Source organism: Raphanus sativus, unplaced genomic scaffold, assembly GCF_000801105.2.
Source record: "Raphanus sativus cultivar WK10039 unplaced genomic scaffold, ASM80110v3 Scaffold1577, whole genome shotgun sequence".
Classification (NCBI taxonomy): Eukaryota; Viridiplantae; Streptophyta; class Magnoliopsida; order Brassicales; family Brassicaceae; genus Raphanus; species Raphanus sativus.
In genome coordinates this window covers 1-5,229 of record NW_026616886.1, presented here as the reverse complement: position 1 = coordinate 5,229, position 5,229 = coordinate 1, and the positions used below count along the sequence as shown (strand labels likewise).

The 5,229-nt window shown below is 44.9% G+C and overlaps 1 non-coding gene across 1 annotated transcript; it reads right to left on the bottom strand.

The window, feature by feature from the left end:
- Nucleotides 1–4,076: 4,076 nt before the first annotated feature.
- On the bottom strand, nt 4,077–4,183 carry LOC130504440 (small nucleolar RNA R71). Its single transcript, XR_008941266.1, has one exon. It is a non-coding gene; the product is annotated as a small nucleolar RNA R71 (small nucleolar RNA).
- Between the last annotated feature and the right edge of the window lie 1,046 nt (nt 4,184–5,229).

Here is a 5,229-nt window from a genome sequence, read left to right as displayed (position 1 = left end):
CAGCAACATATCTCTTTGATTCTCTTATCCTACCAATTCTCACATTGGAAGCTTTCAAGAATTATCATTCTCATGTTACCAACCACTTCAGTGCTAAGGTGAAGATTCTCAGGTCAGATAATGGTGGAGAGTACACAAGTGGAGCTTTCAAGCAATTTTTATCTCAACAAGGGATTATTCATCAGACCAGCTGTCCTTATACTCCTCAGCAAAATGGAGTTGCTGAAAGGAAAAACAGGCATCTTATGGAGGTGGCTAGATCAATGATGTTCCACATGAGTGTTCCAAAGAGGTTCTGGAGTGATGCTGTGGTTTCTGCTTGTCATCTGATCAACAGAACCCCAACTAGAGTTCTCAATGACATATCTCCTTATGAAGTTCTCAACAAGAGCAAGCCATCTCTGGATCACATGCGGGTGTTTGGATGTATCTGTTTTGTATTGGTCCAGGAGGGCAGAGGAACAAGCTTGATGCAAGAAGCACAAAGGCAGTGTTCATTGGGTATTCTCCCCACCAGAAAGGCTACAAGTGTTATGTACCAGAGACCAGGAGGGTCTTAATCTCAAGAGATGTCAAGTTCATGGAGTCTAGGAGTTACTATGATGGGAAGAATTGGGAAGATTTGGAGAATCTATCCCAACCTACTTCAGATAGAGCTGATAGCCTCAGAAGAGTAATGGAGAGTCTTGGCATCAGTGTACCTATTAAGAGGATACCTGAAGTACAAGAGATAGTACCAGTGCAACCAGGATTAGTAAGTGATAATGGGGACACAGAAATCACTCACCTTGATCCTGAGGGGGACAATCAAGCTGAACAACATCAAGAGGATGTTTCAGCAAGTCATGATCAAGCTGAGCATCATGCGCAAGAGGAGCAAGATCACAGTACTCAAGAGGAGACAGTGGTAAGCTCAAGCCAGCAGAATAGTGGATCAGTGATACCTGAAGAAGGTACAACCCAACCAGAGCTAAGAAGAAGCTCTAGGATTAAACAACCAGCATCAAACTGGAAGAACAACCGAGTCTACTTCAACTCTCAAGCTGTAGCACATCCTATACAAGCAGTGTGCTCTCTAGCTCAATATCCTCAAGAGCATGTGGTGTTTATTGGGGAGTTGGATCAAGAGTACATCCCAAGGTCCTATGAAGAAGCTATGGAACTTGCTGAATGGAGAGAATCAGTGGGCAGTGAGACTAGTGCCATGATCATCAATGATACATGGTATGAAGCAGAGCTACCCAAAGGCAAGAGGGCAGTAACAAGCAGATGGATTTTTACAATCAAATACAATGCTGATGGTACAATAGAGAGGCGTAAGACAAGGTTGGTAGCAAGAGGCTTCACTCAGACCTATGGAGAGGATTATCTAGACACATTTGCACCAGTAGCCAAGCTGCACACCATAAGGATAGTCCTATCCTTAGCAGTAAATCTAGAGTGGGATCTATGGCAGATGGATGTGAAGAATGCCTTCTTACAAGGTGAGCTGGAGGATGAAGTATACATGAAGCCACCACCTGGTTTGGAGCATCTAGTGAAGCCTGGAAATGTCCTTAGACTGAAGAAAGCCATCTATGGATTGAAGCAATCTCCTAGAGCCTGGTATCACAAACTAAGCACCACGCTGAATGGAAGAGGTTTTGTGAAATCTCAGGCTGATCACACATTGTTCACACTGACCAGCAAGAAGGGAATCATTGTGATCTTGGTGTATGTGGATGATATCATCATCACTGGCAGTGATAAAGAGGGCATACTTGCAACTAAGGCATATCTCAAGTCATCATTTGATATCAAGGATTTGGGAGAGCTCAAATACTTCCTAGGCATTGAGATATGCAGATCCAAGGAAGGACTATTTCTATCTCAAAGAAAGTATACATTGGATCTACTAAAAGAGGCTGGTGATCTAGGAGGAAGAGCTGCAAAGACACCACTTGAAGATGGGTACAAAGTGATGCGTGAGGGGGAGATTGATAATCAACCATACACTGATGTCAAGCACTATAGAAGAATGGTTGGAAAGCTCATTTACCTCACCATAACCAGACCAGACGTGTGCTTTGCAGTCAACCAAGTAAGCCAACACATGCAAGCTCCAAAGATGCACCATTGGAATATGGTAGAGAGGATACTAAGGTACCTAAGAGAGGCACCAGGACAAGGAGTATGGATGGGATGCAATGATATATGGTGTTTTTCACATCATTGTATATATGTTTTCATTTGTTTCAAGTCACTAATTCGTGTCAGTCTAGTCCCTTTTGACCTTTTACAGGTCTGGAGTTAGCAGAAGAAAGAAGAGAAGGTGCCTGATGAAAAGAAGCCCTTTTGGAGCATTCCTGCGGAGAACACTCAAGAGAACAGTCCCGAGACTGTTCTCTCTCAAGCGGAACAAGCAGACGGAGTGATCCGGAGATTGTTCCAGACGAATATGGAAACTCCTATTTCGGGAATTAAAGCCTTGTTGCCCTAATCCCTTTTCTTCTGATTGGCGCCTCCATATAAAACGCCACCTATCTATTTTCTATTTTCTGACGCTAGTTTTACAAGAGAACACTGAGTATTTGCGATCTGCAACTTGTAAGGGAGAAGAATCCATCCTCTCATAGAGAAGATCATCTGAACCCTTTTGTTTTCTACTCTGTTCTTATGCAATTTTATTCAGGATTTATGTCTTTGTTTATGTGCATCATGATCGAGTAGTGACCTTGCTCGCCTAGGGTTTTAGGGTGTTGAGACATGAGCTAAACATAGATAAGCGATCCATAACTGTTCTTCATTCATACTGTTCTTACTGCTTTCATTAAACTGATCACTTGATGTTAGATCACTAGTTCATCACCTAGTTAACCGCTTAGGATGATAACTTGACATGTATTGAATGAGCTTAGTATCCCTAATCAGCGAAAGTAGATATTAGGGTGGTAAGTGAACTGATCGGACCTGTTCTCTAAAGCTTGCAATCGATTCTCATCCCAACGACAGTTAGGTGGTGAGATCGATCTGTAAAGCGATCACTACCACGACAGTGGAGTGTTCCAGCTGAGTGATCCGAGTTCTAGAAAGCACTTCATCGCGCTTGAATAATTGTTTGGCTCCAATTCATCACCCAATGAAATACCCTAGGCTAGCTCTTGTTTAATTGAATTAATCTCGTGTTTATTTTGCTTGTTTACTATCGCCTATTTCAACCAAATCATATCTTCTTCTTAGCTTGATTCTGAAACTTATAGAACTAGAGCGTAGACTGGTCCTCTGGATTTGAATCTCAAGTACTACAATTGCAACTGTTAACTTGGCAGTAGCAAGGATTCATTTTTAGTGTATCAAGTTTTGGCGCCGTTGCGACGGGGACCAGATTTTTTTTTACCTCTAATTTTCGGTTTCATATCTAGTCTAAGATATCTAACTCGTGTTATTTCTTTGTTTCAGCTGATGATCCAGGTGCATGACCAGTAGACATACTCGGAGCAACGCACAAGGGCCATTGCATCAGCTTTCTAACGAGGAACTAGCGAGATGGAACGACAGAACCGTCAACAGCCGAGATCAACGAACACCGACATGGGTGATCATCCAGATGATCTCACTGCTGCGTTTGCACTCATGCAACAGCAGATGCAGCAGATGCAGCAGACGATCCAAGCGCAGCAAGCTGCTGCCGAGCAAGCTGCTCTGAATGCTGCGAACCAACAGGAGGGAGTGGTCCAGATCGGCCAGAGAAACTTACTGCGTAATCTACCTGCTACGCGATCTGCCATAACCCCTCCACCGTGCACTAGACAAGACTTCGAGATCAAGCCAGCCTTGATAAGTCTCGTGCAAAGGAAGATCTTCAATGGCTTCCTGCTGAGATACCGATGGACCACATCGAGCACTTTGAGAAGATGTGTGGTTTCACTAAAGCGAATGGAGTACCACCCGATTACATCAAGTGTACTCTGTTCCCTTTCTCTCTCGATGGGAAAGCTGCTCGCTGGCTTGATTCACTACCCACCGGATCACTCACAACTTGAGAACAAGTCCGAGAGGCTTTCTTAAGTCACTTCTACACGAAATCGAAGACAGCAGCTCTGAGACAGAAGATCGTGACCTTCAAACAATTGGTGGACGAGCCGTTCTGTGATGCTTGGGAGCGATTCAATGTCTACCGCAGAGAGTGCCCACATCACGGTTTTGAGGAAGACTATCTGCTGGGAGTGTTCTACGATGGAGTAGGCTGGGAGTACAGGAACGCTTTGAACTCCGCCAGTAAGGGAGACTTCATGACTCAGTCCACTCGAGGTGCATTCGAGTTGATTGAGAACATGGCCTCAAGCTCAGCTGACAATAACCGCGAGACTGATCGCACTCAGAAGGTGAAGAGCATCGACAACAGCAAGATTGATGAGCTCTCTGCCAAGGTCGACCAGCTGATTAAGAGTAACCAGAACCAGGTCTTCATCATGGAAGAATCCCCACAGGATAAAGCAACCGCAGAAGGCACATCAGAGGCGGATCAGTCGGCTGAGGATCAGCATGAAGTGAGCTACGTGAATGGGCAAGGATGGCAGTTCAAGAACTATCACCCGAACCCTAACGTGAGGAACAATCCCCACCTGTTCAATGCCCCTAAACCAGACGATAAAGCTCAAGGGAACCAGGGTCAGAACAGTGGATACCAAAGGCCTTATGGCAATCAGGGAAGAACCTTTGTCCTTAACCCAGCTCAGAATGCTCAGTTCCACAGCCAGAAACAGCCGGTTAATCAGCAAGCTGCACAACCGACTCAGACTGCTCCGCATGATGACATGAAGAGCCTCGCCAATATGATGAGCCAGCTGCTCCAAGGACAGCAGATCCAAGGGAAAGCACTGAACCAGGTCACAAACGACATCAACACCAGGATGAATCATATGTTCAATGACCTGAGTGAAGTATGACAATGTCTCAAGCCATATGAGACAGATGGATATTCAGATTGCTCAAACTGCTGAGAATGTGAAGAGACAGCAAGGAACTCTCCCTGAAAAAAAACAAGAACCCCAAGGAGTGCAATGCAGTAGGTTTGAGGAGTGGAAAGCAACTACCTGATGTCTAAGACCCAGGAGATTCACATCGGCTAAGAAGGGAAAGCAGAAGGGAGTCCGATCAGCACCTAAAGCTGTAACCCACAGATGAGGAAGATGCAGAACAACCTGCTGAGGCTGTTCCGACTGAAGCAGAGCGACCCGCTGGGGATAA